Consider the following 14037-nt stretch of genomic DNA (forward strand, 5'->3'; position numbering starts at 1 on the left):
AGTAGCAGGAAAATATGGGCATTGCTTCTTTCCTAAAATAGGACTTTTAAAAATCCACTTGAAGAGGACTTAATTGATTTGTTCATTGCATAAACAACATTTATTACACTGATAGTTACTTCAATCTTGGATGTTTTTTAGATGCAAATTAAAACACTTCTCTAGGGGCGCCTGGGTGGCGCAGTCGGTTAAGCGTCCGACTTCAGCCAGGTCACGATCTCGCGGTCCGTGAGTTCGAGCCCCGCGTCAGGCTCTGGGCTGATGGCTCGGAGCCTGGAGCCTGTTTCCGATTCTGTGTCTCCCTCTCTCTCTCTGCCCCTCCCCCGTTCATGCTCTGTCTCTCTCTGTCCCAAAAATAAATAAACGTTGAAAAAAAAAAAATTAAAAAAAAAAAAAAGAAAAAAAACAAAATAAAACACTTCTCTATACTTTCACTTTTGTTGTTTTCTGTATATTTCATCTGACTTGTTGCATGACCTTGAGCTGAGATTTTGGACAGTTTGGGCTCAATTGTTCCAAATGTAAATTTCCTTCTAGTCTTAAAATGATATAATTCTTATTTGTTGATGTTTAAAATCCTGTATCTAAATTCTTTTCCTTTAAAAAAATTTCTGCACACTGATAATAGAAAAGCCAAAATGTAGATGGCACTTCATGTCAGCAAATAGCCACATGCCCATTCAGACAAGACAAGTAATGATTTATGTTATAAGAATAGGGGGAGAAAAGAAGACTTGTAAACACAACCATGGGCACAGAACCACTGCTAACTCCTTTTATGCAAAGAGCTGAGTTGGCACACTGTCTCCAAAGCTCTGCAGGGAGAAAAGCTGTCAGTGGAAGAGGGAGCTGATGTCTGGCTGGGGAACAGAAACTCAGCAACATTGAAAATAGTGCAAAGTATGGACACATTGACAGGCAAAAGAGATTCATGCCATTGGGAAGGCCAGCAGGAATCCAATGTAGCTTTTAGCAATGACCAGTCATTAACACATAATTAATGCTGAATAAATATTTATTAAATAGTGAATGGCTTTAAAGGCATATCATGCATAAATTGCATGAATAAATAAATGAAACAAGTATACCTGAAATGTTCTAGAATCACAAAACTGTGGGTAGGTGTAATGGAGAAGGTTCCAGGTTAACTGAAGGTAAGATGTGTTTCCAGAGGTGACTCTTGAGTTATCTTTTAAATGAAGAATACACTGTAAGTTATTGAAGCAGCACTGAGGTTCCTTTATCCCTGTGTCTACTGGGTAGTTAGGAAATATTAATGGAATAAGAAAGAGAGAAGGTGGGGCAAGAAACAAGTCTATAGAATTTGTTAGGCATAACTGGTACAATGCTAAGGCATTTGTTACTATACTGTGGCTGACAGGAGAAATAAATAGGTTTTCATCTGGTAGAAGGGTGGAAGGTGACTCAGTGAGCTGGAATGAGGCGAAAGGGAGTCTAGTTAGAAAACTCCTGTGATTATCCATATAGGATGAGGAAGATCTGAAAACCAATGGCAGTGGAGGACTCTTCTAGATTTTCATGGGTGATCAGCCTCAACGATAAACTGTAAAGTTTACCTTCTACAGCACTGCAGTGAAACAGATCTTTTTTTGGTAAAATATAAAGGAAGTTACCTTACTATAAGAAATACCAGCACCCAGACTTCCTTCCATTTAAATGTATACCTTCTACTGTTTACAGAAAGAAGTTAGTGTTTGTTTGTATGGTGCTTACTTATAGATCTACCGATTTACTTGGGGATGGGAAGGAGAAGATTGGGAATAATAAATATTTCCATGTTTTGTGGTATTTTCCTTAATGGCCAGCCATAATCAGTTACACAAAAACCTACAACAACATAATCATTTGCCCACAGCAGAACCAAATAGGCTTATTAATGTGTGGCCTAGATATATTTGCATTCACATCTTTGCAAACTCTGGAAAAAAAGTGAGAATTTTCAAACTTCCATCTCATTTGTAATACATTAAGAAGCCATCATCTTTACAATGCCAACTGCCCTATTTCTAATTTGATGTTTGATTTTAATACAAAATGTTCTAATTAATACAGAAGTTTGAGAAATGGACCAGAAAAAGAGGTGTAATAGATTATGTTTCTTTAATGAACACGGTCTACTTTTTAAATGAATACAAGGGACAATTTCATATAGTAGAGGACACAACACAGTTAATTTTAAATAAATGTAGCTGTCAGATAACCAGAAGATGAAAGGATACTATTCTATACTGGATAAAATATACTGAATAAAGTTGAATTATTGTAATGTATGCCAATGATCAGAGCATGGGCATATATATTTAAGTAATTCTGATGGTCTCTTGATAAGAGGGGAATTCCAAAAATGGCAGAGCTCAAGGGAATATCCTTGCAAAACAATGTTGGTCATGTACAATGTTCTTTTTGTGCATTTGTTTGTTTGTATATCTTTGCATCTTAAAAAAGAGAAACATGATATTACCCTTCATATATGAGAAAAACTTCAAATGTTAATGCAACATTCAACAAAACTCGAAATTTTAGTGTTAGAGCTTAAAGGATGGGGAAAAGTAAAAGATACTTCATCAGTACACGATTGATGGATATTTTTGTGCACTAATGGTTTATTCAAGAATCTGAGGTACCCCTACTGAATGACACCACTAAAAAATAAATATCTATAGGAAGTTTGAAATACATAGGACTGAACTTATACAGTACCCAGAGAACATACTTATATAATGAGAAAAATATTCTGTATCAGCAAAATACTCTCCTTCTTAAACTAAAAGGTCATTAGGCACTTGGAAATTATGGGGTAAAATATGAGGTAAAAATTTATACACTAAAAAATGCCCTTATGTTGTCTCTTCCATGGTGTATTTACATAAACTCTAAAGTCTCATTACACTATCAGCTATTTAACTATCAAACATTTCAAAATTTCCTACCAAGTAAAAATCATTCTTCTAGCATAGCCTGACCCATGCATAGATTATGGAATGAAGATAAAAAATAACTACAATTTATTTTGTCAAAGAAGATTTAAATCTATTGAGGAAGCCATATATAAATATCCGGAGAAAGTATGGGTAGGAGGGCTGAGTTTGTGTATAATATGCATCTAACATGTTTTAGTGTTTAGTAATGTTTAGTAATAATGGAGAGGAGGGGATAAGGACAGAAATATTAAGTATCAGAATTACCCTGAGAACTTGGGTAAAGCACTTTTGGTCTCTCATGGAATATCACAATATTAGAGGAGCCATCCAGGGGATATGGGTGATAATTCTGATCATCATAGAACTCCTCTCAACTCCTCCTTCACAGATCACCATTTTACAAAAATGAAAGTTCTTCAAAGGCAAGAACTTTGTCTTATGCACATTTTTATTCCAAGAGCCTAACACCTCCCAAAGGCATAGTTGCTTCTTTAGGATATGTGATGAACTGGCCTCATGGAATGTGTGATGAGCCCATGCTGAAGACCTGAGTTAAGGCTAACTCTACACAGACTGTTAACTACCATTCACTGTGACTCTAACAATGATCCCAAATGTCACAATTACTCTCAGCACCGGTCATTACAACCTATAATGTTTGCTTCCTATCCATGATCAGAAATGAACGAATGAACGAGTGAATGAACAAATGAACAAAGAAACGAGCAAAGGTCTGTGGGTCTGGAGGCAGCTCTGTTGCAGTGGAAGGCACACTAGATTTGGAGTAAAAGTATCTCAGTTCAACTCTTGGCCTTGTCACATACTAAATCCATAGATATGGACAGTGACAACTTTATTCATAAAACTGCTGTAAGCAATAAATAAAATAATGTGTATAAAAATGTTCTTCATGGGGCCTGGCACATATTAGCTTTCAGCTGAGTAGATGATTGTAGATTCTTTTTTTTTTTTTTAATGTTTATTTATTTTTGAGAGAAAGAGACAGAGACAGAGACAGAGACAGAGCAAGAGTGGGGGAGGGGCAGAGAGAGAGAGGGAGACACAGAAGCCAAAGCAGCCTCCAGGCTCTGAGCTGTCAGCACAGAGCTCTATGTGGGGCTTGAACTCTTGAACCACACGATCATGACCTGAGCCGAAGTCTGACACTTAACCAACTGAGTCACCCGGTGCCCCAATGATTGTAGATCCTGAATTTGGAAGGCATCAAAGGGACATAAGTGATATAGGCCAAGCATGAGAAAAATAAATGAGAAAGAAATATTAATACAATGGAATCGGAAAAAGGAGATGGGTGAGTCATGGAGAATATATTTTAGTATAATTCTATGAGAAGCATTAACATTTCTGCTTAAGAAAATGTTACTGATAGCAGGGAGCCATGTAAATACAGATCTTCTATTTGCCTGATAATAAAATCAAAATCATTTACTGGATCAATGACTTCAGCATATCAGCCAAATGTATGCCCACACCTCTTGAATCATAAACATACTTTGAATTTAGGAAATATGTTGACTCTAAGAAGATATCACAGGTTGATATCATGTAATCAATGATTGAAATGTATTAAAGGAGTATTCAGTCCTGTTTCTAACTACAGTAATTGTAAAGCATAAACGGATTGCAATTAATTTTTTAAAAAATATCTTTGTGAAATTGTGTTCTACATGCTTCTTTGATATCATTGACTGGCTAAACAGTTCTGTACTAATTACTGAACTAATTTTCCTTTTTTTTTTTAAGTTTTTTAATTTATGAGAGAGACAGAGCATGATTGGGGGAGAAGCAGAGAAAGAGGGAGAGGGGGAGAATCTGAAACAGGCTCCCTGCAGTCAATGCGAAGAGCCTGATCTGGGGCTCAAACCCACGAAACTGCAAGATTATGACCTGAGCCAGAATCAAGAGTCAGATGTTTAACCCACTGAGTCACCCAGGCACCCCTAATTTTCCTTTTCTGATTTTTAATTAAATTTATTTATTTATTTTGGGATAGAGAATGAGGACGTAGGAGGGGCAGAGAGAGAAGGAGAAAGAGAAAATTCCAAGCAGGCTCTGCACTGCCAGCACAGAGCCTGATGTGGGGCTCGAACTCATGAACCGTAATATCATGAGTTGAAATCAAGATATTAAATCATGAGTTGAAATCAAGAGTTGAACACTTAACCCACCGATCCACTCAGGTGCCCTAATTTTCATTTTCTAAGCATGTTCTTTTATTCTCCATGTAAGAGGAAGGTAATGACACCAAGCTTCTCAATATGAATGCCTGATAATAAAATTTATTGGTGTGAAGTGACTATTATTGCTTACAGTAAACTTTAAAATTATTATTGCCTTCGTGAAATAATCAGGTTTTTTTAGAAAAAAATTAGATATACTTAAATTATAGAATTAAAAATAGCAACATATATGTAATTCAATCAATCCTAGTTATTCAAAATTAGAAAATACTCTTAGTTTCATCTTATGAAACAGAACACTGAGATTCCAAAAGGTTACATGATTTGTCCAACGTCATATAGTACATGATAGGCAGAGTTAGAACTGGAAGAAATGAGGCCACCACATACCACATCTCATGCTTTAAACCAAAGTCAGGAATGAGGACGATAGCAATAAGCAAGTAACTTCTGAAGTGCTCAGTAGAAAGTACAGGATGTTTTTGGTTGATATTTCTTGAATTATTATAACTTCATTCAATAAATGTACTTGGAAATTCTACTGTTGGAATGATTATGACTTCATTTTATAAATAATAGATTCTTGGGTTTAGGTTTATACGAGTGAAGAGTCCAAGAGACCTTGGAGCCTTAAAGGTATTTTAATTTATTTAGGACTTGATTTGTCTATTAAAAAAAATGTATATCTGCCTTAGATTTTCCTTTCCCTTGTGTTGACTCTTACAAATATGTAAAATTGAGATATCCTCATTAAAGGTGAAAGAAAAAAGAAAAAGTTTATAGGTCACATTTAAGGAAATTTTAAATCGAATTCTGGAGTCACGTAAAAATTTAAATATATAAGAAAATAGCATTTTAGTACCTACTATGAAAGTTTAAAAACTATGACCAATGCATTATCTCCGTCAATCACCAGACTATAGCTAATATTGACTGAAATCTTGGAGAGTAGTTTTTATTACAAGTGAAAGTGTGATTTTCATCCACTAAACACAACAAACTTACAAAAAAAAAAAAGAAAGAAAAAAACATATAACAATAGCATGCACCTGGACAAAATAATTTTTAATTGCATGCTGTGAGACTTGTTGATTATGCTGCAAGGGATAAGGCAGTGTTCATCTCACCACTCATTAAGACAGTAGCTTTTTACTGAGTGGGAAAAACTTGGGAGTTAGGCACACCTGTAACTGAATCCTGGTACTACCACATGCAAATAGGGGACCCTGGACAAGTTATTAGGCTATTCAGAGTCTCACTTTTTTCATTATAAATTTTGGGAATCATCATTCCTATCCTGTAGAGCTACTGTGGAGTGTAAATGAACACGCACTTGAAGGTTCCTAGACTAGAGCCTGACATCACACATGTTCAAGTATTTTTCCCTCCTGAATAACCAGCCTGGGTCTCTGCCTATGGTCTTCACTGACCTGAGCTAGGCATATCCATCAGCTCACACAAGGTAAGACTATGCATTTTCTGTGCTAGAAAGAAACTTCTGAAAGGCATGTGCTACACCTGGGGTAAGGCCAGCATCTTTCTCTCTCGACAGCAGCTTATTTTTGATGTTCAAGTGGTTTATGCAGGAGCAAAGATTTCCTGCCTTTTCTTCTGGTAGTGCTTAAATTAGGAAGCTGGGAAATTAGATGTGGTGATGTTACTGATACTTCTTTGGAATTAGGATGGGAAGGTTAGAGTAAGGAAATACGAGAACATATTTGATTATCATACACAAATATTTTTCATTTTTTAGTTAAATGAAAAAAGTGAGCATGAGATCCTAGGTTACAATTTATTGTCTTACATTTTTTTTTTTTGACATTCCAGTTCAATTCAGAGAAAAAAGCTGGGTTCATTAAGCAAAATTATTCCCAGTGCGTTCCACAACATCACCGGTAATCCTGTAACAGCTCAGGGGTTTCCACACTCACTCACACTCTGTAATCACTTTAGGTCAGTGCATCCTGACCCACTGTCATAGGTCATCTAAACAAAAATCGATTTAGGGAAAGTATTATTTTATATTCATGTTTTAGCATAAAACCTGTCCACTTTATTTGTAGCAATCAGCTACAAATACATGTCTCTCAAGGTATAGCTTTGCTTATCAATACCAGGATGAAACTTCTTGATACATACTATGAGTACGAGTCCTAAGAAAGGAGGCACTGTTCGTCAAAGAGTAAAAAAGGTATTTAAAAAAAAATCTTTACAAGTACTTCTTTTTTTTAAACTTTTAAAAAAATGTTTTTTTATTTATTTTTGAGAGAGAGAGACAGAGAACTAGTGAGGGATGGGCACAGAGAGAGGGAGACACAGAATCCGAAGCAGGCTCCAGGGTCTGAGTTGTCAGCACACAGCCCAACGTGGGGCTAGAACTCACAAATTGTGAGATCATGACCTGAGCTGAAGTCGGGCACTTAACCGACTGAGCCACCCAGGTGCCCCCTTACAAGTACTTCTTAATCAAAGGCAATGCATGAATAATAGATCATATATGCACAATAAATTACTAAGGGCAAAAATGTATGATCATCACTTATCCATAGTTAGTAGTTGCTCTCCAATTATGTCTTTCCTTATTGAAAAGAGTCTTACTATATCCAGATAAGTTTATAAAGTTGCACTTACAGTAATGAATAGCAAGAGTGACAGAAGCAGCACAGTCACTGTTGCTGGGTTTCCACCTTCCCTGGAAACAAAATCATGGAATATCTATCCTCCAGGCAAACTGCAGTGGGCTAATCAGATTGGATTATAAGGTTGCTGCAGGATTTGGCAATTAACTGACTGAATCTCAAGTGAATTTGTGTGGAAAAAGCACAGTCTTAATAATCATTATATAGCATATTCCATAAAAACAAGGTGTCTGATCTCACTGTTCAACTTGAAAGCACAGTTTTAGAGAAAAAACAAAAGCACATTAGTGGGTCCCAAGCCTCTTTTCTCAGTGATTTCACTTCTTTTGTGCTTAAAATTTTTTTTAATGTTTATTTATTTTTGAGAGAGAGTGTGTGTGAGCACGAGCATGGGACGGGCAGAGAGAGAGGGAGACGCAGACTCTGAAGCAGGCTCTATGCTCCGAGCCATCAGCACAGAGCCGTCAGCACAGAGCCCGATGCGGGGCTCAAACCCATGAACTGTGAAATCATGACTTGAGCTGAAGTCAGATGCTTAACCAACTGAGCCACCCAGATGCCCCCAATTCCTTTGTGTTCTAGAGGTTAAGAAGACCTCACTAGGAACTGACAATGTAATCTAACAGATGGCAATAAGGAATTCCAGTCTCCTTGGAGGACTAACAGAGGGGAAAAAAAAAAAAAAAAGACATGACTTCCTCACTCCACTTTAAATGTGCACAAGTACTTCATTGAGCTAGCGCAATGCTATGACTATGTCGACATGCATCCTACTGGTTTAATCTTAGCACTGCGTGTATGTTGAAACATACCCATGCAAAGATGAGGAGAAATGTATAGCAACTGCCTTCAAACAAGTACAATTTGTAGTATGAAAAGTTGGCCTTCCTTATTGAAATCACTTCAGATTGTTCATGCCGCCTAATGCCTTAGATAGTATATTTCCATTTGCCTTTCCACATGACTTTCTTCACCTGGCTAATTCTTCCCATGTCTTCTAGATTCGGATCACTTATCCACCCTTCCAGTGTGCCTCCCCCAGCTACTGAGACAGGGCTTCCTGACCCTCTTGGTTTCTGAGCATCCTGTGCATGTCCTTGTTTTTATCACGTATCAGTTGTGGCAAAAGCTGTCAGTTTCCCATTCAACAGGACTGACCCCCTCCATTCCTAATAGAACTAATATGTTTTTCAGAATGTCAGTGTGCCCGGCCTAGAAAGTGACTGAGAAGTATAAACTAGCTATTCGAATCTGAGTTTCCACAAATGCTGACTTTCCAAGATTTGCTTGCACTAAGGGATGGCTATATGACACTCCAGGACAGTAACACATTAGGAGAAGTCTCTTGAAGGTGCCTGGGTGACTCATTCAGTTAAGTGTCCCGCTCTTGGTTTTGGCCCAGGTCATGATCTCATGGTTCATGGGATCGAGCTCCATGTCGGGCTCTGCACTGACAGAAAGGAGACTGCTTGGGATTCTCTCGTACTCACTCTCTGCCCCTCCCCTCACTTGCGCTCTCTCTGTCTCTCTGTCTCTCTCTCTCTCTCTCTCTCAAAATAAACATTAAAAAATAAACAGGTCTCTTGGAGGAATTCTGAGAAGATCTATCCTTCTTGTTTTAAAAAATTAATAAACAAGTCATCTCTTTCTCAGGGACTGCTTTCTGCCTTAGAAGACAGAATTAATATGTGCAATTTCAATTCAGTGCAGACATATTGAAACCAATGAAAGGGAAAAAAAAGGTGACACAGTAGAAGAATAGAAAACACTCAGCCCTTGATGACATCATTAAAATACCATTAAACCAATTCTGAAACTGAGTAGAACCAGAGGTCTTATTAAGTAAACAAGAAATGTCTTTATGGTTCAAAGAAATCTGATTTATTTGAATATGTTTCTTTAATAAGAGAAACACTGAATCTAAAAACTTACATAAAAACTTATTCATTAATATACCCAATATCTATGTTATTATTATTATATTATTAATGGCCACATAAAGTAAATGCCAATATGGTTTAAAGATTTATATCCATCCTCCTAATTTAAGGCTTTGAAACTATAATGATCACAATCTGATTGTTGATTGACCTGGTTCTTTGATTTATTAAATCATCTTAATGGATGCAGCAGGGATGTCACTATTAATTTTGTTATAAATTCAAATTCTTATTAATGCTGACATGCCATTTAAATGTGTAATATGTTAAATTTACCTCTGCTGAAAACTTCTGTTTCTCAGCATTTTAAACTGAAATAATGTTGACTCTTAGTCATGCAAAACGTACTCAACATACTAGTAAACAACGAAAAATAAAAGCTACTTATCCTATGGATACAATAATGACAGAGATATTAAGCAAAAGCTAATCTACATTATGCCATTATGTGTTTTAAATCATCTTTCCAAATGCCAGTTATTTATTTTTATCAAAAGGTGATGGCAGTTGACTAAAATCATATCACTACTAACACTCCTTAATGAAATAAATACGAATGTCTCTTTCTTTAAATACCGTTTAACAAATAAAGCACACTGTCCTCAGGCTAAAAGGTTTTTAGAGATACAGAAAGTGTACTAAGAATGAAGAAAAATGCTGGAGAACTACTGGTAAGTCTTAAGAGAAACTATCATAGAAAAGGCTGGTAAAACCACTTCAGCTGCAGGTGTACAATTACAATTTCACCAAGTATGAGAAATAAGCAAAATATACTTGCAACTTTACACACATTATATATATTTTATAGTTATCATCGTGACTTGGTATATCACTACCCCTGACTGGACTGGAGCAACAGTTCTCAAATATTTGGTCTCGGGAGCTCTGTAAGCTCTTAAAAGGTACTGAGGACTCTAAGAAGCTTTTGTTTATGTGAGGCATTTCTGTCAACATTTACCATATTAGAAATTAAACAGAAAAAATTTAAAACACAGGAATACCAAGCACACACCCTATTAGTGATCAGAGCAATAGAGCCATCACACGTGATGTCTTTGGCTACCTCTTCTACCTGAGAGAATGATGGTGGTGTCTTAGTATTATTGACAAAACAGTCGTGATCTTTCGGAAACCTGGGAGTCCCCAGCCCTTACTTTTGATAACCACTGGCTTACAGTAATGGAAGGAAAAGTTGGAGCAAAATGAATAGACCAAAGCTGCTGGGAGGTACATTGTTGTTCAGGCAAGTATTCAAAAAGAACAATTGATTGAAGGAACAAAGATAAAACGTAGATACTCTCCCGAAAAGCCTGCAACATGGAAAATGCTTTTTCTAATTCAGTTTGTAGCTGGCAGTGCTTATGGGTACATTAACCACCATGAAAACTGCTAGACGACTCTGCTATCTAAAAGTAGAATATCTGATAAAATTTAAGACTTGCCTTGAAGTCAATTTTATCTCACTGAAAGTAGAAATAAATAGAGGCACTGCTTCCTCCTGGCTTAATTCGGATAAATAAGGAAAAACTGGTGCTTGTTTATGTGTAAGTGGTAGGAATCCTCAGAAGACATGAACTGTTCATATTTTAAATAATAAAGAAAAGAACCTATAGTCAAGCAGCAGTTTTAGATGAGCTGAGTCCAACATTTCTATGAAAAGAAACAGGATTTTATTGGCAGAATTTCTGAAAAATAATACTGATAAGAAGGGGGGATCCTAAAAATGGAAATGTAGTAGTATAACTATACAGAAAGCTAATAAAGAAGTTGGTCTAAGAGTCTTCTAAGAAAATTAGGTTCAGAAAGAAATTGATTATCTTAGGACTGTAAGTAAATAAAATGAAATGAATGAATAAAGCAAGCAAGAAGAGAGGAATAGAGGGAAGGAAAAAGAATAAATGGAATTATGAATCAGAGAAAAAATCATGCAATTTAAATACATTACTGAAATTCACAATGTGATTCTATGCTTTATAATTAGCCTATGCTGTTTTAATAAGGGTTTTGTTGGCGGGGGGGGGTGCTAAAGAATTTTTAAATGTTTTTACTTGCATCTCCCTCTTCAATGACCTTTCCCCTACATTTTACTTTGAGATAAGTGTCTACAGATTAAGATATATTTTCTATCAATTATGAGTTTTATGTGAGTTTTAAGGTAAATTATTAAAACACTCCTGCTTGTAACTATGATACTGTAAAACCAGATTTATAGTCCCCTCTCTTTCCTTTTATTTATAGCTTGCTTGCTCTTTAAATGCTCTATTTATAACAAATACTGTTTTCAAAGACATCAACTATCACAGGTATCACAGATACCTGGTAAAGATGGACAACCAATTTCAGCAAATTCACTGATTCTAAACAGATCCTGAAACTCAGTAGAATCTGAGGGAAATCATAATAGCTATATTGTGTCTCATTTCTATTTGCTCTATTTTCTTTCCTTTCTTTGTCCCCCACCCCTGGGTTCAATCACCTACTGAACACTCTGCTTATCTCTTCACTCCTCTTCATTATTCCTTTCGAAAAGATTTAAGCTAGCAGTCAATTTCCAAGATGTTGGTTGCAATAAGAAACTGCCTCAAATAACTGGTGGTTGCCATGATAGGAAATTTGCATTACAGTTTACAAATGCCTCTTCCTTTGAAGAGATACTTAGCTATGATTCAACAAACCATTTTACACAGCACATTTCCTCCCAGATACGCAGGGTGTGTATTTGGGCACTGACCAAAGGATTGCAGGAGAAAGTAAAATATTTTTATCCAAAGATCCCCTGAACAGAAAATAGATTATTTAAATGTTATAAGAAGGTGCTGGTTACTCATCTCCCCTTGGTCTGAAGGAGCAAGACAGGTGGAAATTGCTATCACACAACTATAGCAGGTGGCTGAGTACCAGCTGAGCTGCGTTAATAGTGTAGTGACTTTACTCTGGCCTAAGGGGGAAATGTTTATGTGTCCACTTATCGGGACAAAGAATATTTCTCCCTTTTATGCTCAGTATTTTCCTAATCTAACATACAATCTAAACCTTGGACTCTTGTAAATAGAATGACCCTACATCTTAGTTTCTCCAGCATATAGCTGGTTTACAACTGTTAGCTCAGAATAATTACCATTAGTACCCCTTAATACTCCCCAAAACGTTCCAGTTTGGGAGATAAATTATATGGAGACCTAGGTATGCAGGCACAAATTTGGAGTGGAGTAAGTCAGAAAAGAGGTGATTCTAGAGAGAGATTATTTTAACGGTGGATGGCCAAAATCTGCTCCAAGGTTATGTAGCCAGAGGGCTGCTTTTATGAGGAGATTTGCTGGCTGTCTTGCTGCTTTTAGAATACAGGCTTGGGAAAGGGAAAAGTTTTTCTCCCAAATAGGAAAAAAGAGAAGAATGGCTGCTCCAAGCAGTGCAAACCCCGGATTAAGGTAATGCAGCAGAAAACACATGGACTTTGGCATCAGATGAATGTGGTTCAAGTTTTTGTTCAAAGAAGCAGCTGAGACTCGGATGAGTTTTACTTAGACTCTTGCCGTAAGCCCCAGATCCTCCAGCCATAAAACATAATGATTATACACCACTTGCAGGATGGCTGCAAAGTTTGCAGACGATATTTGAGACCCACACAGTCAATGTACAAGCTGGTATATTATTAGCATCTAAGCACACGTCAAATACTACTAGTAACTAATATTTATTATACACTTCCTGGAAGTTAAGTCGTGTCTTAGGCTCCTTGCTTTCATTATGCAACATAAACTCCAAGAAAGTGATTACTGTTTTTTACCCATGAACATATTGTGACTCAGAGAATTTGCAATGCATATCCATCTACATAGGGCTAATAATTGGTGAAGTTAGGATCACAGTTTAAGTCTGTTTAAATTCAGTTATATCCTTGATCTTTGAATTACTTAGAATTTACATCCTTTAAGGAAGACTGTGTGTGGTTTTCTTCACCACTGTATCATCAGTGTCTGGTATAGTATAAAAACCAAACCCAAACAGAACAAACAAAAAACAACCATATAAAATACATAGATATAATATCCATAAATGCCACAAAGTTGTCGATTCTTATATTTTTCGTCCAGTATTACCAATTTTTGATTTCAAATATATATGAGACTTTTAGCTGCAGAGAAATTTCTATTTTCCATGATTCAGCAAACCCATATACAGTGGTTTAGAAAGAAGCACCCAAGAGACGACTAAAGAAAAGCCATGCCTTACCAAACCAGAGTTTATATGTTTCTCTCAGAAGCAAGACACAGATCTCACTTACAGCCCAAAAGACCCACTTGAAAAGCATTAG

General features: G+C 36.5%; 1 protein-coding gene across 4 annotated transcripts in view; it reads right to left on the reverse strand.

Annotated features, from left to right (window-relative positions):
• Positions 1 to 14037, reverse strand: part of PCDH9 (protocadherin 9) — a 922330-nt gene that overhangs the window by 92805 nt on the left and 815488 nt on the right. The gene's annotated exons all lie outside the window — the stretch shown is intronic.

The sequence above is a fragment of the Lynx rufus genome, unplaced genomic scaffold (assembly GCF_022079265.1).
Source record: "Lynx rufus isolate CCGP_SWC_20201006 ecotype Redwood Valley unplaced genomic scaffold, mLynRuf1.p SCAF_1, whole genome shotgun sequence".
NCBI lineage: Eukaryota > Metazoa > Chordata > Mammalia > Carnivora > Felidae > Lynx > Lynx rufus.